We start from the raw sequence: 24,953 nt of genomic DNA, 5'->3' as shown, positions 1-24,953 counted from the left end.
TTGAAAGCTGTGGCCTAACCCAGGACAGTCTCTGCTTGCTGGGGACACCAGAGAGAGGAGCCGATGGGGACCAATGAGGGATTAGACTGTGTTTAATCCAGCAACATCTCTGCCAGGACAAGGGGGATCTGCTTTCAGAAAGAATCCCTGGGGGAAAGAGAAGGGTTATTCCTTGGGAGTTCCAGCCTGATAGAAGTAGCTGTTGAGAATAACTAAATCCGTGTGTCTCATTCCAAGGCTCTCCTGTGAGAAAGGAGGAATCAGTCAATAACAGATCAATCATTGTAGCTCGAAACCTTTTGATAAATGAGTTCAGCTAATACCAAGACACTGATTTCTAAAAACCACCCTCTAAAAGGTACCAAAGCTCCTAGGAAAAATGGCTAACTTCAGGTCTGGGGCAAAGAAGGTACGCTGTGGGTCTGCAACATCTTGCTGGTATGATAAAGAGTAACTAACAAAGAATCCAAAAATCATGGGGACACGTCCAAAGGACAGGATGGGCTCCCACCACTCAAATCTGGGATAGTCTGAACATTAAAAAAAATTAATGACAATGATAGATGGTAGCACACTGCAGGGGGAAAAGGAATATATACATTAGGTGTGGAGTGGGGGAGGGAACACTCTTTTCAGAAGAATGGACACGATTAAATGGAGACAGAAAAATACAACTAGAAAATCACCACTTTTGGGCCATCATTGTACTCATTGATTGAGGCAAGGACCACCGATGCATGCTGAAGCCACTGGTGAAGGGATGCTGGGTCATGAACTATTCCCACAGTCTCAGAACATTACCTGCTGGGTTACTGATGAATTACCAAGGTAAAGGCATCTTTATACCGGAGAAACCAGGCGGAGACCACCTTAACCAGGTGACCACAGGGGACAAAATGATTTCATGTGCCTCCTGGCATGACATACAGGGAAAGACACAACAAATGTTTGACCTGAATCTACAGTGAGAAAAAATCAGCTAATCCAAAGCGAGAGACACTCTTCGAAATAAGTGGCCTGAATTCTTCTAAAGCGTCAAGTTATAAACCTTTTATTGGCGGGGGGGGGGGGGGGGGCGGGGCTGTGCTTGGTTAAAGCAGAGCAGGAGGCATGGTGACTAAACACAACCTGTGATCCCTGACTGGATCCTGGCTTAAAAAAAGAGCCATAAAGAATATTACTGGGGGGCTTCCCTGGTGGTGCAGTGGTTAGGAATCCGCCTGCCAATGAAGGGGACACGGGTTCGAGCCCTAGTCTGGGAAGATCCCACAGGCCGTGGAGCAACTAAGCCCGTGCTCCACAACTACTGAGCCTGCGCTCTAGAGCCCACAAGCCACAACTATTGAGCCCGTGAGCCACAACTACTGAGCCTGCACTCTAGAGCCCACAAGCCACAACTACTGAGCCCACGTGCCACAACTACTGAAGCCTGCACGCCTAGAGTCCATGCTCCCAACAAGAGAAGTCACCGCAACGAGAAGCCCGTGCACTGCAACGAAGAGTAGCCCCCGCTCGCCGCAACTAGAGAAAGCCCGCGCACAGCAACAAAGATCCAATACAGCCAAAAATAAATTAAATAAATAATAATAATTTTTTTTAAAAAAGACTATTATTGAGTGGGGAAATCTGAATATGGATTTATTCTAGAAAATAATACTGTATCAATGTTAAATTTCTGGAAGGTGATCACTGTTGTGATGGTTAATTTTATGTGTCAGCTTGGAGAGCGTTTTTGGATAAGATTAACATTTATATTGTTCAGTTTGGGGTAAAGTACGTTGCCCTGCATAATGGGGGTGGGGTGCATGCAATCAGTTGAAGGCCTGAATAGAACAAAAGCAGGTCTCCCCAGGGACCAGGGGATCCTCCAGCAGATGGCCTTCAGGCTCCATCTGCACCACTGACTCTCCTAGGTCTCCAGCCTGTGGGCCCACACTGCAGACTTTGGACTTGCCAGTCCCCATAATCACATGAGCCAGTTCCCTATAAAAAAAATCACGTTAGATAGATAGATAGATAGATAGATAGATCCCCTTCCAATTGCTTCTGTTTCTCTGGAGAACCCTGGCTAATACAATCATGCTGTGGTTGTGCTGGAAAACATCCTTGCTCCTAGGAGATGTGGGCTAAAGGATTTAGGAGTGAAGTGTCATATGTCTGCAACTTGCTCTCAAATCGCTCAGCAAACAAGAAAGTATGTGCAGGATGTTAGGGGGTAGGAGATGTGTGTGTGTGTGTGTGCGTGTGTGTGTGTGTGTGTGTGTGTGTGTGTGTGGAGAGAGCACGAAGGCAGCTGTGGTTCAATATTAACCATCACTAGCTCTAGGGAAGAGCACACAGAGTTACATTGTTCTATTCTTCCCATGTTTCTAGAGGTTCTAAATGTTTCAAAATAAAAAGCAGGCGGGGAGGGGGACTCCTTTGATGCCTTCCTATTTCCTTTGAGTCTAGTTAAGACTCAGCACCTTCTGGGAGGCTGCTGGGTGTTAGGGACCCAATAAGTGGCATCCCACTTCCCTGTCCTGGTGCTGAGCCAACTGAGAAAGAAGGCAAAGGAGTCAGCAGATAGGAAGCAAAATATCAGCTCGGCTATGGACAGTTGATGATGCTGGCATGGAGGAATGACCTGGTGAGAGCAGCTGGGCCCCCCGCTGTCGCCTGGCCTGGAAGCAGCCCCCCAAGGAGACGGAGTCTGCAGAGGAGAGCTGCCTTCCTGGGCGCTGGTCCAGGCAGGGGAGGGAGGGCAGGTCCAAAGAAACCGCCCCGCCCCCCGGACCTTTGATGGCAAGAAAGGTAGACCAGAGAGTCAGCCAACTGTCAGGGCAGCCCTCCTCCTCCCGGGGAGCCGAGGACGAGGCCAGGTATGGGTGCCCTGCAACAAGGGCCTCGGTCCCCCTCACGCTGCCCGTGCCCACCTGTGCTCCACGGCCTGCTCTTCCTGGGCTTCTCGTGGCCCAGAGCCACCCTGGCCTTTTTACTCAACCACTGTGGCTTCCCCCGCCTCTCCCTGCATCTCCCTGGGGGCTGCGAGCCCCCTGCACAGTGCTGCGTCCCTCCCCCGCAGTCCCCACCCCTCCCCAGTCGCTGCTGCTGTTGCTGCCCTTGCCTGCGGACATCTGTCTTGGTAAGGGGACCAGGGAGGTGGCTCGAGCCTAGCCGCCCTCCACGGTGTCCACTTGGGCACAGAAAACTCACCACTTTGGCACTGCAAATCCCAACCCCGCCCCCGTGACGCTGGCTAAACCAAGCACTAGAGGCAGCTGTGATGTGGGTGTATATAAATCTGGGTATGAAACTGACCTTAGGGCCAAGTCAGCACATCTGCTGTGGGAGGGGCCCTTTCCCTCCAGGTGAGGCCTGGGGTGTACCATGTGTCTGTCCCTGTCCCTAAATTCTTCTGGTCTCTGGCCTCCTCTTGGAGCCCCAGCTCTGACTCTGGGGCAAGGGGAGACACCCTGGGTAGCACCTGGACCCAGGTGGTGGACCACCCCGTGTACGGATGCTCACTGACGCCACCAGAACCTCTGGATGGTTCGAAGCAGACAAGGGGGCTACTCTGTGACCAGCAATCCATCCCTGGTCATGTGGGCCAAAGAAATCCCCACACGGCTCATGAGGGGATGGTGCAAGCCTCCTCCCTCAGCGCTGCCAGGGTGCTGGGAGCTGGGGGAGACCTGCAGGCCTCCGAGGGCTCCGTGGAGGCTTAGGCCACAGAGCACGATGCAGAGTGAGGGGGAGCAGAGTAAGCACCGGGAATGCATATATGGACAAGGGCCGGAGCACGTGCGAAAGCAGGGCCTCGGCCTGCAGCCGCCAGCCCCGGGAGCCAGCCTGCTGGGAGTCGGACCTGCAGGAGGGCAGACGGCTGTCTCTAGTGACAAGCCAGGAAGCCAAACAGCCACTGCTGGACAATCGGCCAGGACTCGATCAATACTGATGGCCTCCCTAATCGTTGTCCTGCTTCCGACTCAGGACCAACCCCAGAAGGCCCCGCTTGCCCCCTGACCAGTCACCCGGGATGCACCCACTTCAGTCACCCTGAAGACCCCTCCCCCCAGGCCCCCAGCAGGGCACCCTGAGCCCCCTTTTCTCCACTGGGAAGCTCGCCCACGCCTCTGCCTGCCTCCGGGTCTCCACCAAACACAAGTGACAGTGGCCGACCCCCTGTTCAGCCAGCTCCAAGCAAACAGACTTCATTTTTCTCCTTTGGCTGCTCTTTGTTTATTTCCTCAATGAACAGAGTAATAGGGACAAAGCTTTAAAAACACAGAACTTGGAACTTCCCTAGTGGCACAGTGGTTAAGAATCCGTCTGCCAATGCAGGGGACACAGGTTCGAGCCCTGGTCCGGGAAGATCCCACGTGCTGTGGAGCAACTAAGCCCGTGCACCACAACTACTGAGCCCGCACGCCTAGAGCCCGAGCTCCGCAACAAGAGAAGCCACCGCAGTGAGAAGCCCCCGTTCGCCGCAACTAGAGAAAGCCCGTGTGCAGCAGCGAAGACCCAATGCAACCAAAAATAAGTAAGTAAAATAACTTTTATAAATGAATGAATGAATTAATTAATTAATTAAAACACAGAACTTAGTGAAACCACGTGAGCCATGCATCACAACTTCGCTGGCATGAATTCAACTTACACGCACACATGTGCTCACCAGAAGCCCCAGCGAACCAGAAGCAACCCACAGACCAGCCCCTGTAGAATATGGAGGGGAACAAAGGGGCTTTGGGGAATGGTGTCATTCTGTTTCTTGACCTGGGTGCTGATCACACAGGTTTAGTAAATACAGTGAAAATCCTTCTAGCTCTACACTTAGGATCTGTGTACTTTTCTGTGTGGATTTTCTATGTGTGTGATTTTTCAATTAAAAGTTTACTCAAAATCCATGCCCAGAAAAAACCTGTGCACACTTTATAAAAATGAAGATGTGCATTAAACACTTACAACAGTCCTCTGGTGGGGAGGGGGGCAGGAAGGCGAGAGCGGGGAATGGGGATAGGGGATCATGGGCCATGAAGTGAGGACAAGCCCAACCCGGGGCCCCTCCGGACGGAGCAGAGGAACCAAGGGGTTGAAGCAGAAAAGGAGATTCACGCCGTATCACGACGTCCTGGGTTGTATTAAGAGCCTTCACTCCTCAGACAATGGGAATTGTAAAAGCTGCCAACACTCAGAGCCGTGAAAGTGTGGCTCAACCCTAACTGGGGGGTGATTTTTTGATCTCCATCAAAGCTTTAAACACGTGACTTTTTTGACCCAGCAATTCGTTCCACTTCTAGCAAGACACGTGGTTGAGAACCGGCGGGCAGGCGCTAGCAGGCAGGCACCGCGGCACCGCTGCGGCGATGTGTGTCAGCCAGGACACTGGGAAACACTGAAGTGTCTCTCAGCATCAGCCTCATGATGTGCATGGGGGACAGTCAGACCCAGACCCAGCCAGCTCCCGGCCACTGCGGAATGAGGTGGCCTCCCACCCACAGGGCAAAGGCCCAGGACAGAGCAAGCACGGAGAGCAGGTGAACAGGAGGCACCAAGTTCTGCTTCTGGAACACAGTTCGACATTCATATATGTACTGAAAAAATCACAGCAAATCTGAAAGTCCCCACCAGGCTGTGGGGTGGTCACCTCAGGGCAGCTCTGGGCGGCCGGGGAGGGTCCCCCTGTACCCTCCGATGCTCATGTTCCTCACGGCAGATGCACCGCTTCTGCAGTTTTTAGATGAAACCCGGGTGGGAAGGGACAGGCTAGCTGAACGCGACACCAGGTTCCTTGTCGTGAGAAGGGCCTGGAGAAACACGTCCTGACTCCGTTTTGTCCTGTGTTTGCAGAAGACCCAGGCCAGGAGCAGGGAGCTGGGTTCTCGACCGCAGTGGGAACTTGACCCGGCCCCTGCTCTCCGGGCCAGGGCTCACTGGCAGATCGCAATCCCGGGAGCTGAGCAAGATCATTTCCTGCTGCCCATCAGAAGCTCCTCCCACATTTGCCCTCTCCCCTGGCCACCTGCGTCCAGCCTCAGAAAGGCCTGTGGTTGCCCACCTGCCTGCAGGCCATCAGCCACCATGAGGACAGCAGCGGGTGGGGAGACACTGGCCTGGCCAAGCTCACCCATGCTGAGCTCGGAGCATCCGGCTCTTGGCTTCTCACTTCTGACCCTGCCCAGGCGGTTCCCTCTGGGTCCAGAGCAACCTGCCCCACCTCCTGCCCTTTCTTGCCTGGTGGGTCACCCTCACCTGCTGCCGTGCACGGACCAGCCCTCCAGCCTTCATGCGTCTGGCTCATCATCCAGGTACTTGTCAGCCAGGCCCGTGGGTCTGGAGGCCACCCTGGCGTAAGGGTGTCGACGCACCTCCTTATCCCTGGGGTTCAGATGTGGTTACTGAAGCAGGGAAGGGCCTGCAGGTCCCCTGACCCCAACACATCCCTGCGAACAGTGCCCTCATTAGCCCCTGTCCAGTCACTCCCCTCTGGAGAGGGGTTAAATGGGGGCCCCAGAAAGATATGCCCACATCCTCACCCCCAGAACCTGCGATTATGGCCTTATTTGGAAATAGGAGATGTAATTCAGGCTCTTGACACGAGACCATCCTGGATTTAAAATGAGCCCTAATCCAATGACCGGTGTCCTCATATGAGAAAGGAGGGAGACTGGAAACACAGGGACACACAGAGGAGACCGTGTGGGGACAGAGGGAGAGCCAAGCCACCCCGAGGACTGCTGGAAACGGCTGGGAGCTGGGAGAGGGGCCCGGAACAGACCCTCGATCGACGTCACCAGAGGAGCCACCCTGTAACAACCTTGGTGTGAGACTCCTGGCCTCCTGGACTGTGAGAGCAAATCTCTGTTATTTTAAGGCCTAGTTTGTGGCAACTTGTTCCAACAGCTCTAGGACACGGACACACCCTCTGGGGCCCCGGTGAACACATGGCCACAGAAGAGGGGCTGCGGCCCCCTCTGCTCTGGGCCCTGCACCCCAGAGAAATCACAGCACATCCAGCATCCAGCATCCAGAGGGTCTCACTTTCCCAAAGCTGATGCCACTGGGACAGATGACAGAACACAAAGCTCAATGGACCCTCTCTCCAAGGGGACCCGAAAATCTGTCTCAGAGGTGTCCCCACTCTGCATGGTGTGTGACAAGCCGACTTCATCTGTCGACGGCGCTGCTCAAGCCGCCTTTGGGGGAGGCCCACAGAATCGCATGGCCAAGAGCGGGGCCAGTCCCACCAGCCCCACCCCACTGGCTCCCAGCAGCTTCTCCCTGCAGCTCTTGGGCTCATGGACATGGCCAGAACTCGGCCTGCAGGGCGGATCCGGGGCCTCGTGCCAAGACATCAATCTCCATGGCTGCAGTTTTCCCTTGTCCTTTACTGGCTCAGAACAGTGTGAAGTCGCATCTGGAGATGGACACTGTTATTTAGCAAAAGCGAATGTTCTGCAGGGTCTTTCTTGTCAGGAGAAAACACAGCTGAAGCCTCTGGGTTTGGCCAATTTCATGTTCTTTCTCCTTCCTGTCAGTCTGTCATTAGTCACTGTCTGAGTCAGCTCGGCCTGTCACATAACAAAATACCACAGATCGAGTGGATTAAATAACAGAGATATATTTTCTCACAGTTCCGGAGGCCAGAGGTCCAAGATCAAGGTGTTGTCAGGGGCAGTTTCTGGCGAGGGCCCTCTTCCTGGGGTGCAGATGTCCATCTTCTCGCTGTGACCTCACATGGTGGAGAGGGAGTGAGCTCGGGTGCCCCTTTTTATAAGGACACTAACCCCAGAGGGTCGGGGCCCCACCCTCATGGCCTCATTTAACCTTAATCAGCTCCTTAAAGCTCCCATCTCCAAATACAATCATACTAGGGGTTGTGGCTTCAACATGTGAACTTGGGGGACACAATTCAGCCCATAGCAGGTGTCTTTATCCTCTTGGGATTTCATCTTTTGCATTTGGTCCAGTACACAGGTCTCTGCAGATGGAGACAAAGGCGGGCTCTGCTGTGGACAGAAGCCCCCTCCTCCATGGAGGCTCACCCCCCCGAGAATCCCAAATCCCCACCTGGCTGGTGAAAAAGATGCCCTCCTCGATCCAACTCAAGACAGCCACCACAGAGCCTTTTCTCAGGCCTCAACCTGGGCCGGCAAAGACTTGACCAAACACCACTGTAGTTTCTAACAGCTCAAGGCAGCCTCCCTAGGAGGACCCCAGGTCCCCTTGAAGAGCCTGCTTGGGAAGCTGAAGGCTGACAAGAACTGACTGTTTTTTCCAGCCCATACCTGAGGTGGGCGTGTGTCCCGGCCTCCATGGGAGGGGAGGACCTAACTCCACAAGCACAGTCAGCAAATCCAGATGGGCGTCACATGGACCCATGCCCCGTTCCACTCGTTGTAACTTTCAGCTCCCCAACTCCACCAAGCCCCCATCTCCCTACTCCCTCTAAGACGCTCAGTCACCTCTGCACAAATCCAAGTGAAGCTCGGGACACACTGGACTCTTCCCTACTGTGACAGTTATCACTGGTTGAAATCTGTCCTTGCCACTGTGGCCAATGGCCAGCTTTGTTATCTTTGACACTGGCCACCAACCCAGCGCACATGGGGTCTCCACAGTTAAGCCTCATTCTCATGCCAAACAGCAGGTCAGAGCATGAAGAATCATCCACTCGCCTATCCCTTTAACAACCCTGCCTCCTACTGTGTGCTGGCATTCACAGTGGACACGCTTGAACTTGAACTGCTTACACTGGCAGTCCAAGGCAGTGGGTGCTGTTAGGAGGGGGCCAGCCAGCAGGGGGCTGGGGTCCCAGCGGGTGCAGAGAGCCAGGCTGAGCACGGCATGTGGCAGGTGACACATGGTGTGTGGAGGTCCCCGTGCACACACACTGCTCCTGCCATGCTGACTGGCCTCTCCCCTGACATGCCAGCAGAGTTCCAAAGTTCTTCCCCCACTGGAGAAGCTGCCCTCCTCACCATAGTCAGGAATCCTGACTGGCTCCCAAAAGGTCCAGACTGGCTCCTGAAAGGTCCAGAATGCCTCCCAGGGCAGCAGCCCACACCCGTGAGCAGACTGTGACCGTGGACATGACATGAGCCTTTGCAACAGGGACACGCCATGTCCACTGCCACGCCCCATGAGGGGCTCCCATGTTTCTGGACGACAGCACCACCCAGAACTGCCTGTTTCCCCAGGCGCCAAGCTGGGGGACGTGTGTTAGGGCCAGGAGCTGGGGAGAGGGCAGGTGGAAAGCCCGGCCCCAGGCCTGCATCCCCAGCACAGCGTGTCTGGGGCTCTGCCCCCATGGCTGTGTGCCCTGGGCAGGTTACTCAGCCTCTCTGAGCCAATCCACACAGAGGAGCGAACACCTGCCCTACGAGCCAGTGTGGACACACGTGCTGGGTGACAATCAGTGCACCCAGGCCCTAGGTGGAAACTATGTTCACCTTTCAAGGGACAGGAGCTACTGCTCTGAAACCCAGTGGCCTGGCTGTGGCTCATGTGGAAGGGGTGCCCCAGGGGTGACGTAAGAGTTGTCTCTCTTTCCTCACAGGCTGAATGTATTAACCCACCAAGGCCACTATCACTATTGCTACTATTTTATTATAAGCTGAAACCTGAACCAGGAAAGGAAGCATCATGTGCAAAGGCCCAGAGGCAAGAGAGAGGGGCTTCACCCTCAGAACCACCGGGGCGGGACCCGGCTGGAGCAGGGGCGCATGGGTGAGTGTGCCAGACAGGCCTCCAGAGTCAGGTCAGGACAGGGCCTCACGACTGCAATGGGGTTTGAACAGACATGGCAGAGTCAGATTTCCCTGTGAGTGGACTTGCTCTTGCTAAAGTGTGAAAGACACACCGGGGTGTATGAGGCCAAGGAGGAAAGAGAAGGCTCTGAGGATTCAGGTATGAGATGGTGGGTGTCCAGGCCTGGGCAGGGCCAGAGGGAGGATGCCACAGAGACCAGAGCTATCTAAGAGGAAGAAACAGCAAGGCTGGCACGTGTCAAGGTGGGTGCGGTGCGGCTGAGGGGACTGGAAGCATAGGTACCATCTTTCATCATCCATGGCACCTGGAGGCCCAGCCTTGGCTAGACAGAGCGCTCAACTCCAATTGGCCAAGGACACTGGGAATGGGTGTTGGGAGACAGACTCCCACACCACGGAGCTCCCAAATCCTACAGGGCCCCGCCTGCACTCACAGCACAGTAATTCTCATCTCCCTGTACACAAGTGAAGATAATCAGTCTCCATCTGGGGTAGGAAAAGGGGATAAGCATTGTTACCCACATGAGAGAAGTAAAAAGACCACTCTGAGAGACAACTATGATTAATAGCAGGGGTTTTGATTTATGAGGGGAGATTAAAGGAACCCAATCTGGATTGCTAGAGGGGGTAAGATGGGCCAGAGCTGAGGGACATGCAGCAGAGGAACATCAGCCCTGAGAAATTCCATTTCAGGGCTGATCTGTGGGGTAAGACCGGCAGAAAAGCTGACAGATGAACACACAGTTTGAAAGTATGAAATGACTTTCCAATTTTTTTTTTTTTTTTTTTTTTGCTGTACGCAGGCCTCTCACTGTTGTGGCCTCTCCCATTGCGGAGCACAGGCTCCAGATGCGCAGGCCCAGCGGCCATGGCTCACAGGCCCAGCCACTCCGCAGCATGTGGGATCCTCCTGGACTAGGGCACGAACCCGTGTCCCCCGCATCGGTAGGCGGACTCCCAACCACTGCGCCACCAGGGAAGCCCGACTTTCCAATATTGAGAGGGGATTTCCTGCCAGGAGTGGAGAATCGCCCCACAAGCAGCAGAGAGCAGCAGCTCCCTCTCTGGACGTGCAGTTAACACAGGACTGCCCACACGTCTCTCTGGTATGGAAGCCAGGCCCTTGGTGTCCAGAAGTCACTCATCCAGGGGGCCATGCAGGACTCAGGTCCTAACAGAGGTGACAGGAGGTTCTCTGACCTGGCCCTTGAAGGGGTCTGTAGCCGTCAGGGCTCTCCAGAGACACAGAACCAGCAGAGTGAACGTGCGTGTGTGTGGAGAGAGAGAGAGAGAGAGATATTTATTTTAAGGAATTGGCTCGTGTAATGGTGAGGGCTGGCAAATCCAAAATCTTCAGGGCAGGCCAACGAGCTGGAAACCCTGGGAAGAGCTGAAGGCCATCTGCTGGCAGACCTCCCTCTTCCTTGGGGACTTCAGTCCTTTTCTCACTAAAGCCTTCACCTGATTGGGCAAGGCCCACCCACGCCACAGAGTGCCGTCTGCTTTACTGCAAGTCTACTGATTTAAATGTTACTTTCATCTGAAAAATACCTTCACGGTGACACCTGGACTGGCGTTTGACCAAATATCTGGGCGCCGCAGCCCAGACAAATTAACACGGCAGGCAGACTCTAGCACATGCAGGGAGTGGCCAGTCTGGGCTCCAATGTCGGGGCAGGTCACCTGACAGCTCTCTCTCCTTGACACTGGGTTGGGGCCCCAGCTCTGCCACTTACAGGTGTGTGACCTAGGGTGAATCACTGAACTCCTCCGGGCCTCAGTGTCCTCATCTGTAAATGGGGACAATCACAGTGCCAACCAACAGGGATGGCTCAAATGAGATCAACACACACAAAGCACTTAGAGCTCACCTGGCTGGAAGTGAGGTACCGCTCGCTGCTCCATTACCAGGCTTCCCTGTGGCACAGTTTTTCTGTTCTTAAATCAGATCTAAACTCTTACACTTTGGGAAATAAAAACCAGCTGGAGACGTCCCTGATAACATTCTGGATATTTTGAATTTATTTTTCTTCCCACACACGTATCATATGGTATAAATAATTTTGCTTTTTTCACTTAAAATGAAACCATAAGCGTTTTCCTATATTATTAAAATCTTTCATCAGTCCCATTATTATGAAAATGATATAAAACCTTCTAGCACACAAATATATAATAACTTATTTATTATCATCTATTGTTTCCAAATTTTTACTATTGTAAATGATTTTCATAAACATCTTCTCACCTCTTTATTTCTTTGTCCAAATTCTTTTTCCTCCCTTAATTCCCCAAAGTGGAATCCCTAAACCAAAGAGGAAGGCTCTTGAGAAGCAGTGATGAATCACTTCCCAAAGACTTGTTTTAATTCAGCTGCCTAAAAGCTGGGTAGTGGCCTCCTCTGCAGCTGCTCAGACCCCACAATGTGCATTTTAGGGGCTACTCTCTGGCATTGTCTTAATCTCTTTTCTTTCTTTTCCCTTTAATGCCCACAAAGTTCTAGTTGTGAAAACTTTCAATCTCAGGCAGAGCAAGGTGGCACACACCTGGGTGGGTATTCATCATTCAGAACTCACAAATGATAGATTTTTCTTACAGTTTAAGAAAGTTCTTATAGTTTCTTAAATTCTTATAGTTTCTTACAGTTCTTACTGTCATTGCTTGAGGTCTTTTTATTATAAGGAACAAAATACTGCAGACACAGGCCTCCTTCACATCCCTGGGGCCTGTCCTCCCTCCTCTCCCAGGGCAACAATTACAGTGAAGTTGGCACATGGACAGCTAGTCTACACTTTCACTACTATGTGTCCATAGAGAAATTAGAAATTGTTTTGGGGTTTTTGAAATGTATGTAAACGATGTAAAGCATTAATTCTGCACCTTGCTCCTCCTTAAATGTTGCATTAAAACAAACTAAAACATGAAATAAACAAAAAACGCCTCTTAAGGACCCTGGCAGGACCTATATCACCTGCGCTAATAACATCAGGTCTCACCATTTCCTCTCTTCCAGAAAACAAAGCTCATCATGAGTCCAGTAAAAAACATACAGATGTTTTTAATTTCCAGAATCACATGGTAATGAAAATGCTACATATCAGAACTTGTAGAGAACAGCTAAAGTTGTTCTTACAGGGAAATGTGTAACCTTAACAGTTTACACTGGAAAAGAATGACTGAAAACCAATAAGCTTTAAGCATCTAACTTAAGACATAAAAGTAACAGCTGAATAAACCCCAAAAAAGTAGAAGGAAGAGGATAAATAAGTGAAACAGAAAACAAAGAAAAATATGAATAACCAACGTCCATTATTTGGGAAGGCTAATGAAATACATATACTAATCTCTGGCAAGAATGATCAAGAAAAAAACACATAAACAAACAATATTTGGAATTAAATGGATATGACTATAGATAAATTAGAGATTAACATACTAATAAAATAATATGATAAGAATCTTCATGACAATACATTTTAAATTTAAAATAAAATAGACAGGACTTCTCTGATGGCACAATGGTTAAGAATCCGCCTTCCAATGCAGGGAACACGGGTTCGAGTCCTGGTCTGGGAAGATACCATGCGCCACGGAGCAACTAAGCCTGTGCACCACAACTACTGAGCCTGCACTCCAGAGCCTGCGAGCCACAACTACTGAGCCCACAAGCCACAACTACAGAAGCCCACGCACCTAGAGCCCGTGCACTGCTACTAAGAGTAGCCCCCACTCGCCACAACTAGAGAAAGCCCACGCGCAGCAACAAAGAACCAATGCAGCCAAAAATTAATTAATTAATTAATTAATTAAAATAAATAAAATATATAAAATAGACAAATTCCTAACAAGAACTATGACAACTGAACTTACTGAGGAAAAAAATTAAAATTTGAAGAGCCCCATGATTTAAAGTAGGATAACTGGGGCTTCCCCAGTGGCACAGTGGTTAAAAATCTGCCTACCAATACAGCAGACACGGATTCAAGCCCTGGTCCAGGAAGATCCCACATGCCACGGAGCAACTAAGCCCCTGAGCCACAACTACTAAGCCTGCATGCCTAGAGCCCGTGCTCCGCAACAAGAGAAGCCACTGCAATGAGAAGCCCACACACCGCAATGAAGAGTAGCCCCCACTCGCCGCAACTAAAGAAAGCCCAAACACAACAATGAAGACCCAACACAGCCAAAAATAAAATAAATAATTTTTTTTTTTTCGGTACGCGGGCCTCTCACTGTTGTGGCCTCTCCCGTTGCGGAGCACAGGCTCCGGACGTGCAGGCTCAGCGGCCGTGGCTCATGGGCCCAGCCGCTCTGCGGCATGTGGACCTTCCCGGACCGGGGCACGAACCCATGTCCCCTGCATCGGCAGGCAGACTCTCAACCACTGTGCCACCAAGGAAGCCCCTAAAATTTTTTTAAAATAGGATAACTGAATCAATAGTTTCTTATAAAGAAAGCACCAAGCTTGAATGGTACCAAACTTTCAAGGAACAGATCATTCCAGTCTTATCCAAACTCTCCCATTCTGTGAGACTGGTATAACAATGGATGCCACAACCAGAGACAAAATGCATGAGAAAGAAAAATTTAGCTTATTTCATTCATAAACAAAGATGGAAAAATCCTAAACAAAACATCAGCGAGCAGAATCCAGCCTTATACACAAAATAAAGTTAAAAGTGAAATGTGAATACACCATGACCAAGATGGGTTTATCCTGGTAATGCAAAGATGATGTAACATTAGAAATTCTGAAGTGTGGTTCACCATATGATCAGATTAAAGGGAAACATGATCATCTCAATAATGCATAAAAAGATTTTGATAAAACCCAACCACCATGATGTTAAATAAAACAAAAAAACATTTAGTAAATGAGAAACGGAAAGACATTTTCTTAACTTGAGAAGTATATCTACCAAAACCTAAAACAAATGTAATCTTTCCTGGGAGAAAACTTTAGAAGCGCATTCTCACTGCTTCTATTTAACACTGTACTAGAGATCCCAGCTACTCCAGTAAGGCAAGGAGAATAAATACAAGTGTAAGAAAGTAATAACGACTCTCATTCACAAACAACATATCTACATAAAGAACACAAAAGAGGCCTACCATCAAATCATTAGAAGTGCTAAGAGAATCCAGAAAGCTTTTTGGACGTAAGCTTTACAGAGAAGACTCAATTCTATTTCTATACACCAACAACAAACAGAAAATGTAATTTTAAAAATATACCATGTAGGGCTTCCCTGGTGGCGCAGTCGTTGAGAGTCCGCCTGCCGATGCAGGGGATGCGGGTTTGTGCTCCGGTCTGGGAAGATCCCACATGCCGCGGAGCGGCTGGGCCCGTGAGCCATGGCCGCTGAGCCTGCGCGTCCGGAGCCTGTGCTCTGCAACGGGAGAGGCCACAACAGTGAGAGGCCCGTGTACCGCAAATAAATAAATAAATAAATAAATAAAAATAAAAATATACCATGTAGAATATCAATACAAAATATTAACTACCTAGAAATAAATCTAATAACTATGTGCCAGACTTTTATGGAAAAATACTTTTGAGATATAATGCATATACAGTTAAGTCCCCCCTTTTTGGTGTACAGTTCTGAGCCTTCATCTAACCACCAGCACGATCAGGATGGAGAGCATTTCCATCACCCCAAAAAGTTCCCTTGTGCCCCTGAAGCTGTCCTCTTGGGCCCAGTGTCCTGTGTACCCAGTGGAGTGTGTATGGTACTTAGGACAACACCATCCAATACCAAGGGGCTGAGCTAGGGAAGGCTGAGTGGTAACAAAGAACAGGATAGACAGGAATGTTCCATTACTGTGACCCTACTGGACAAAAACTAACAGGTTCTTAGGCACAAAGCAGTTGGATGTTTTTGTTCAGTGGGACAACAGCTTTCCCCACACCCATAGGTTTCTCCAACCTCTAGCCCTGAAGCCCAGAGAGGTTAAGTCATGAACCCAGAGTCACAAAGCACCTGGGTGGCAGAAGTCCCAAACTCTCTGCCCCTCCACGGCCGCAGACACCCTGCTGTCCCCCGCACAGTCACAACCTCCCCACCATGAACTCTTCTTCCTGGCCTTTCTCTTCAGCCCAGAGGCCCAAGGCATAACAAGAGGAGGCAAGTGCAAACACCACATGAGCTTCACACTGACTTTTAAATGGTTTGCTGAAACAAGGCCTCTAAAGGCAGGTTTAAATTCTACCAGATGAGGTCAGGAGGGTGGCGACTTCTCAGTGGCTGCAGGGAGCGGGGTGGGAGGGACTCGGCTGCCTCTGGGCCTCGGCGCCAGGTCCACCACCAAAGCCCTTACGTCCCCAACAGAAGGGGTACCTGGCTTCCCGGCCCACCCCACCTGGAGATCAGGTGGGCCTCAGAGGAGTGGAGGACTCCATGCCCCATGCTCCTCCGGGGCTCAGCACCAAGTCTTTGGCAGTGGGCCTGCCCTTCCCACTGCCCTGGTCCCGGAAGAGCCCCCAGAGGGCAGGAGCCAACTCCGTTCAGGCCGTGTGCCCAGCTCTCAGCACAGTAACCACAGGGCATGTCTGCAGGTGAGTGGGTGGCGGGTGGAGACAGGGCACCCTCAGGCCTCCCTACGTAGACCTTCCCCTCTCCCCTCCAGGATGGCTGCCCCTCCACGCATCGGCCTGCCAGGTTCCCACCTGGGTTCAGACTCCTCAGTGTTCCCCGGCGATCCCGTGGCCCATGGTGATGGACGGACTAGACCATGAACACCTCCAAGGCAGCACACAGCTGGGCTCCAACCCTGTCTTCCCCACTTATTTGCTGTGTGACCTTAAGCAAGTCACTTAACGCCCCTGTGCCTATTCCTCATTTGTAAAATGAGGTTAATAAGAGCACCTAACTTACCATCTCACACCAGTCAGAATGGCCTTCATTAAAAAGTCTACAAATAACAAATGCTGGAGAGGGTGTGGAGAAAAGGGAACCCTCCTACACTGTTGGTGGGAATATAAGTTGGTGCAGCCACTATGGAGAACAGTATGGAGGTTCCTCAGAAAACTAAAAATAGAACTACCATATGACCCAGCAATCCCACTCCTGGGCATATATCCAGACAAAACTATAATTCGAAAAGATGCATGCACCGCTATGCTCATAGCAGCACTATTCACAATAGCCAAGACATGGAAACAACCTAAATGTCCATCTACAGATGAATGGGTAAAGAAGATGTGGTACATATATACAATGAAGTACTACTCAGCCATAAAAAAGAATGAAATAATGCATTTGCAGCAACATGGATGCAGCTAGAGATGATCATACTAAGTGAAGTAAATTAGAAGGAGAAAGACAAATACCATATGATATCATTTACATGTGGAACCTAAAATATGACACAAATGAACATATTTACGAAACAGAAACAGACTCACAGACGTAGAGGACAGACTTGTGGTTGCCGAGGGGGAGGGGGTGGGGGAGGGATAGAGCGGGAGTTTGGGATGAGCAGCTGCAAACTATTACACAGAGAATGGATAAACAACAAGGTCCTACTGTATAGCACAAGGAACTATATTCAATATCCTGGGATAAACCCTACTGGAAAAGAATAATAACAATAGCACCTAACTTGCGTGCATTTTACTTTAGCAAATTAAACGAGCGAATACATATAAAACGTTTTTGACATTTATCATCTGTGTCCCCAGTGCCCAGGTCTCAGAAACCCTTGTTGACTGACTCACTTACTGGGCAAACAACTTTGCCCCAGTCACCTCGCCACGGCCTCTTTCTGGTAATAATGCTGCAGGTGCCCAGCAGTGATGTGGAGGCCACAGAGTATAGACTCGAGCCAGGCTGCCAGGTTCCAATCCCAGTCCCACCAACTTCTCGCTGTGTGACACCAGGTGGCCCCTCAACCTCTCTGTTTCTCGGCTGTAAATGGAGGTGGTCATGTTTGTGCCCTGAAGAACAGCCGGGAGACGGCACAGAGGATGCGTAAAAGGTGCACGGTGAGCCTCAAGAAGTCACTGTCGTTAGGCCCTCCGCCCCTCCTCCTCCCTGGAAAGGCTGGGAAAGGGAGGCGGGGAAGCGAGGACAGGAAAGTGATGAGGCCATGATCACCCCGTCAGAAGGGGCTGATAAATGAAGCTGAATCCAGAAAGGATTTCACAAGCCCCTCAAGTTGGCCGTAAATAAGGTGCTGGAGCCCAGGAAGGGGCTGCCTCGGCAGAGATAAATAGAGACAGACGGCCCGCCATCCGTCACCAGCAACCCCACCGGAGGCCCCAGCTCCGGGGCTGGCGTGTCAGTGGGCTTCAGGAGGCTCAGCAATTACCCCCCTTTCAGTGGGTGCCCCCTGAAGATGGGGGGCAGGGACAAGCCAGGCTGGAGGGGACAAGCAGAGAGACTCGGCAAACAGTGGAGGGGCCTGCAGCCCCCGAACATCCCCCAAGTCCCAGCCCGGGGCCAGGCTCTGTGCTTAGCAGCAGAGACGGTGGAGATGAATATGGCCCAGCCCCGTCCCCAGGGAGCCCACAGCCTGTGAGAGCCCAGCCCTGGAGCGGCTGATCCAGGGCCCGACGCTGCCTGGAAGGAGAGCCCCTGACAGATCTCAGGCAGACCGGGCAGAGGAGCAGGTGCTGGGCATGGGGAAGGGGCCTTGGCGGGGTCCCTGGTCCTGTCCAGAGGGGGAGGTCGGGCAAGCGGACAGGCCCAGGTCACGCCCACACTGCCCTAGGGCCTCACACATTCGCTGACCTGACCCTACGTCACCCTGGGGGCTGCTCTTATCCCCATGTACAGATGAGGAGACTGAGGCACAGAGAGGCTAAGAAACTTGCCCAAGGCCGCTTGGCTAATAGCTGACTGAGCCAGGATGTGACCCCACCCCCAACCCCCCCAGGTGCCTTAATGCCTCTCGGGCAATAGGGAGCCACCGAAGGTTACTGAGTGAGGGAGGGGCCTGGCTGCCCTACAAGGGGCTGGGGGGAGGGGGAACAGAGGATGAGGCTGGAGGTGGAGGCCTGAGCACAACCCAGTCTGTGGCAGCGAGGAGCAGCACCGGGGCCACGTCAGAGTTTGGCAGTGATGGCAGCAGAGCTGCCAACCCTGAGGGAGGGAGGGGCAGGTCTGCAAGCCTCCTCTGATTGGCATTTCCCACCCCTTCCTCACGAGGTCAAGGACAGGTGACCCACAAGTCCACTGCCCAGCTGGTGCCCACTTCCTCTCTCTTCCCAGAACCCACATCCCCGGTCCAAGGCCGGGGCCTTCTGGCTGCTCTGAAACACAGCGATATTGATGATGTGGCTTGGGACACCCCATTTCCAAAAGTCCCCACTTTACCTTTGCTGGGGGAGGCTGGCCCCAGTCTTTGCTGTTCTGCCTTGTTGTTCACCTGCAGCTGAACTATCCAAAAAGGAGAGAAGTTGTTTCCCTCCATCGGGTCTGCGATGGGGGCAGGGAGGACAGGTGGGTGGCGTCCTCCCAGCGAAGTCTACGCAGCCCCGCCCTGCCTGGCACAGACACAGCTGGGTCTGCAAGAGTAACAAAACATGAAATTCAGATTAATGTTCTGTTTAGTCAGGATGTGACTTCCAAATCAGGCCCCGAGTCCATTCAGATTGACTGTAAGCCATCTCCCAGAGCCCATCAATCAGCGCCTGGTCCCCACACGGCCCACCAGCCCCTTTGGCATCCAAGGAAGCGGCTTCCACAGAGAAGCCCAGCGCATCGAGACAGGCGGGTGGGGGGCTTTGTGCCAAGACAGGCCGGTTGACACGTCCCAGGCCCTGCCTTCCAAGGTCAGGGTTCCCCCCCGACCCCGACCCCGACCCGGGCTTCCACACCAGCCTTCCCCCATAACCTCCGGTTGATGTGGGCTCTTCCAGCTTTATTGAGGTACAACTGACAAATGTGTAAGATATTTAAAGTGTATGTCATGGTGATTTGATATACGGATACACTGTGGGAAGATTCCTCCCATCTAGTTAATTAACACAGCCGTCACATCACACATTTATCATTTTTGCCTTTCTTTCTTTTTTTTTTCTTTTTTTTTTTTTTGCTGAGAACATTTAAGTTCTACTCTTTTAGCAAAGTTCAGTTATACAATACAATGTTATCAACCATAGTTACCATGTTTTATGTTAGATCCTCACCCCTTATTCGTTCTACAGCTGAAAGTTTGTAACCTCTCACTACCTCTCCCTCTTCCCCTATTCCCCCACCCCCCAAGCCCTATTGCCCTGGCAACAACTTTTCTACTCTCCGTTTCTAGGAATTTGACTTTTTTTTAAGATTCTGCATATAAGTGATACCAGGCAGTATTTGTCTTTCTCTGTCTGACTTATCTCACTTAGCATGGTGCCCTCAAGGTCCAGCCATGTTGTCACAAATGGCAGGATGTCCTTTCCCGTGGCTGGATGATATTTTGGTTGTTTTTTTCCCATTAATTTTGCTGCACTTTGCCATCTGCTACCATTGGTCCACATGAGAGCCAAGAGAAGATGCAGTCACTGGCCCCTTCGATGCATTCACCTTTCCATGTGGCCCCTCCGGGCCTGGCACTGGCCAGCTGAAGGCTGTCCCTGCACTGGGACACCAAAGACACTGTGACCTGACGGTGTGCCCTGTTCCTGGAACCTCCTATCTCACGTTCACCTTTGGCAGGTGCTCGACTCTTCTGACAGCCATTTCCGCACCTGAGAAATGGGGCAACACCACCTCCTGCAGAGACCTGGCCGTGCCTGCATGTGATCGGCTCAGTGACGCTCAGCAAGTATTTATTCAGGCCTCCCATGTCCCAGGCCCCATCCTGGGCGGGTAGGGGGGTCAGGGGTGGACACTAGAGTGAACATTTGGACCAAACTTTCTGCCCTCACGCAGCTGACGTTCCAGGCAGTGGTTCTTAACAGGGATGGGTTTCTTCCCCCAGAGGCCACTTGACAATGTTGAGATGTGTCTGGTATTCACAAACCTGGGGGTGGGGCTGCTCCTGGCCTCAGGTGGGTGGAGGACACAGATGCTGCTCAACGTCCTCTAATGGACAGGGCAGGCGCCCCACAGAGGGTGACGCAGCCCAAAACAGCAAGAGTGCTAAAGCTGAGGAGCACTGTTCTAGGGCGAGAGACAGAAAACAAGACAAACGAAGAAAACGAACAGATTGCTGGAAAGTGCTAAGAGCTAAAAAGTCAGCCCCACGCATGGAAGCAAGAGCCAGGCTCCATCTTTCCCAGCACAGCAAGAATGAGATTTTGCAGGCAGGAAGTGCCCCCAAGCCTGAGACCCAGAAGCAGGCTGCCCACCTGGCACTGAACCAGGCTGGAGATGGCCCATGGTGGCTGCTGGTGGACACGCCTGGGCCCCCAGAAGCCCCGCTGCAGCCTTTACAGCAGGCCCCGGGACCCAGAAGTGAATGGGGCCAGGCCCCTGCCCCCCGAGACCACCAGCCTAGGAGAGGAAACACACACACCGTGCCCAGTGCCCTGGCCACCTGCGGGCTGTGTGCTCTTCAGCAGGTGGCCTGACCTCTCTCTCAGCCTCAGTTCTCCCATATGTAAAATGGGGACAGTGGTGGGACTATTTTAGGGTCAAATGGGACCTAGTCACTGGTGTCATGGTACACAGTGGGGGTGGGGGGGAGGTGCTGGAACACTGAGAGGAGGGAATGGTGAGTATGCCATCGGGACACAGAGGAGCTCAGAGAGGCTTCCCTGGGAAGGGACACCCACCTGGGGTCTCAAATGCAGAAGTTCACCAGGTAGTTGGATCAGGAAGGAAAGTAAGACAAAGGGACCCACTGGGTGGGTGTCACTGGGGCGTACATGTGTGTGTTTGGGAAGAAACTGGGGGACAGGGAGGGACAGGGCAGGAGATGACACTGCAGCCCAGCACCTGCAAGGCCGTGATTGTCATACCCGGGACTTGACTTTACTTCATCCTCACCTCCTAACTGCCCCTGACAGTCTGCTCTCGACTCAGCAGCCAGAGGTTCCCTTGAAACCCAAAGTCTGACCTTTCTGTCCCATCACAGGCAGTGTGCAAGCCACTTCCTTACCAAACACCACAACCTATTGGGACTGACATGCACACACCGCTGTATTTAATTTAATATTAATTCTTTAAAAAAAAAAAAAATGCCTATCAGGGCCAAACGCCTTGCCCCACCTCCAACCCAAGGTAACCCTGTCTGGATCCAGCTGCATCACTCCCTTGCTTTCCTTCACAGGTAAGTCGGCATCATTGCCAAAAGCTCCGTATTTTGTTTTTAGATTTGTAAGTTATGGCGCTTATTGACTCTATAATCTTTTAAACGTACCTTCTCTCGCAATATCATATCGTTAATTAAGATCATCTGTTTCGTCGCACACAACTGCGGCTGTTCATTTTGCCGGCTGTGTGGCATTCCACTGGATGACTATTCCGTAGCTGACTCGTCCAATCTCCGGGTGACATACACCGGGCTGGTTCCCAGGCTCTGCGAGGGAACAAAGAGCTGCTGAGAACACTCTGCTGCGTGGCTCCTTCTGTGCGGGTGGAACTGCTGGTCCTGAGGCACTGAAGGCCCACCTTTAGGAGCTCCTACCAAGCCTGTTTCCAAAGGGGTAGCACCAACTCGCACTCCCACCTGCTACGGACAAGCCTCCCGATTGGTCCACATGCCTGCCAATGATTGGTCGGGGCATAGGCACGTAACATCCATCTGGCCAATGAGATTGAGGAGAGGGCTGCCCCAGGGGATGCCGGGAGATTCCCTTAATTCCAGGAGCGACTCAGAGGCAGGGAGCGCCTCTCCTCTTCCTCTGGACGTCTTTATGTCCGGATGTGATTCTCCAGCCACCTTGTGACCACCAGGAACGCCCAGCAGAGCAGAGAAATGGAAAGATCTGGGTCTTAGCGTCCATCAAGGAGCCCCTGAATTAACCACCCCTGGAGCTGCCCTGCCTTTGGATTTCCGCTTGTTACAGGGAACTGTGAATTTCTTTGTTGTTTTAGTCATTCTGAGCCGAGTTTGCTATTACTTTCCGTTGAATGTGCCCCAGCTGCCTCCCCACCTCGCTGTCCAGCAATTCCGTGGTGACTCACTCTCCTTTGTAGCAAATTCTTTTTCTGCTTAAATCAGCCAGAGTTGATTTCGGTTACTTACAGCTTAGAACCCTGATGATACAGAGGAGAGTCTGAACGCAGGCCTGTCTGCCAACGAGCAATGGCGTTGAGACAGAAATGAGGGAGTGTGCTCGGAGGTGGAGATGAGAGAAGGTGGAGTTCCGAGGGTGAACCACCCCCTCTCAGGTGGGAACCTGGGAGGTCACAGGGCAGGAAAACAGCAGGGGGCAGATCCTGGAAGGACTTGAACACCGAGCAGAAGAATATTGAGTTTATTCTTAAGGTCATGAGATTTTGACCAAAAGGGTCACCTACTGGAATTGACATTTCAGGGAATTTGCCTGGACTTAGGGGCCTTGGGGAGGGGCCTCTGGCATCCTCTGAGCTCCTCCAGAGCCTCCAGAGCCACTCAGGTCCCCACACCATCTCAGCGAATCCACACAGCTCCCTTCTGAGGGAGAGATTAATCTCGTTTCCAGATGAGAGGTCTGGGGTGCAAATCGGGAAGCGACCTGCCCGCGCTGGCCAGCTTGGTAGGGGCACAGTGAGAATTGACAGGCACCAAACCTAGGCTCTTTCAGTCACATCCTGCGGCAACCCCATGCATTAGAAGAGAGTTTGCACTCCAGGTCTGATCCTGCCAAAATCATCTGTGCTGCTCCAGGAAAGGAGAAACCTCTACACCGATCAGCAAAATGTTTCTGTAACTCTTAAGAGCCAGTGACCAGGTCACTAGCTTTAAGGCTGTCTCGTCACACGGCTGCCAAAGCCAATAAGTGATATTTCATCTTTTTATGCAACATTAGTTTAAACAAAGCCTTTGCCAGATGACGATGCTTGTTTGTGTGTAATAAAGGCAGTTGAAGACATCTTAGAGCAACGCAGGAGCACTGAGGGAGAAAGGTCGAACTTTGTCAGGGTCTCAGGGCAACCAGGGGTAGCTCTTAGACCCTGGCCTGAGAGGCAGGGTCCAGAAGCTGTACTGCTTCTGCAGGCAGCTACAGAGAGAGGAGTCTGCCAGGAAACCCCAAGCTGAGCTCTCTGCCAGCCTCTTCCCAGCCTGAACAGGGTGCACAGAGCATGGGAGCTGTAAGGCTTTTGCAGAAACTCAGGGACGGTGATGAAGAGACAGCAATTCCTGCCATCTGCAGGGACCAGGCACTCTGGGGATAGATGCTGTTTGATTCTCTTAGTCACCCCCTAAGGTAAGTGCTGCCCTTACCATCCTCATTGTATAGGTGGGAAACTGAGGTCCAGGGTTACTGGGGGACTTGCTCAAGCTCACACAGCTGACAGGGCCTGGACCCGAGCCCAGGGCTGTCTGATTCTGAGTCCAGTCCATTCACCTGCCCCTCACTGTGTGAGCACAGAATGACCAGGGAGGCTTTGTGGAGGAGGCGGCATTTGTGCTGAGCCCTGAAGGGTAAGTAAGAGCCAGAGCGGTTTAGGGCAGGGAAAGGCCTTTCCCAGAAAGGGGAGAAGGCTGAGCTTAGGCACAGAGGTAAGCAGCCAGGAGGTAAAGCTGCAGGTCAAAACAGAGTCCTTTCAACACTCCATGGTTCTCCCTTTTAAATTCATCTCAAGATGAGGAGCTGGGCTTCCCTGGTGGCGCAGTGGTTGAGAGTCCGCCTGCCGATGCAGGGGACACGGGTTCGTGCCCCGGTCCGGGGACACAGGTTCATGCCCCGGTCCGCGAAGATCCTACATGCCGTGCAGCGGCTGGGCCCGTGAGGCATGGCCGGTGAGCCTGCGCGTCCAGAGCCTGTGCTCCGCAGCGGGAGAGGCCACAACAGTGAGAGGCCCACATACTGCAAAAAAAAAAAAAAAAAGATGGGGAGCTGGAAGAAGCTACGTCCCAAAGGAAGATTTGGGGTTCACTTTCTCCCTGGAACAAAACTCATAGGCCAAAAAAAATTTTTTTTCATTTATCTATTTTTGGCTGCGTTGGGTCTTCGTTGCTGCGTGTGGGCTTTTTCTAGTTGCAGCGAGCGAGGGCTACTCTTCGTTGCGGTACGCGGGCTTCTCATTACAGTGGCTTCTCTTGTTGCGGAGCACGGGCTCCAGGCACGCAGGCTCAGTAGTTGTGGCACACGGGCTTATTTGCTCCGCAGCATGTGGG

At 52.0% G+C, this 24,953-nt stretch overlaps 1 protein-coding gene across 1 annotated transcript in view; it reads right to left on the bottom strand.

The window, feature by feature from the left end:
* SORCS2 (sortilin related VPS10 domain containing receptor 2) overlaps positions 1-22,332 on the bottom strand; it is a 553,507-nt gene extending 531,175 nt beyond the window's left edge. The window contains exons 1-2 of the mRNA XM_060106386.1: positions 22,047-22,332; positions 19,073-19,263 (exon numbers count right to left, since the gene is read on the bottom strand). The gene's annotated coding sequence lies outside the window, so the exon portion shown is untranslated. The remainder of the gene's footprint in view (positions 1-19,072; positions 19,264-22,046) is intronic.
* Between the last annotated feature and the right edge of the window lie 2,621 nt (positions 22,333-24,953).

Source organism: Mesoplodon densirostris, chromosome 1, assembly GCF_025265405.1.
Source record: "Mesoplodon densirostris isolate mMesDen1 chromosome 1, mMesDen1 primary haplotype, whole genome shotgun sequence".
Classification (NCBI taxonomy): Eukaryota; Metazoa; Chordata; class Mammalia; order Artiodactyla; family Ziphiidae; genus Mesoplodon; species Mesoplodon densirostris.
This window is presented reverse-complemented; position numbering and strand designations above follow the sequence as displayed.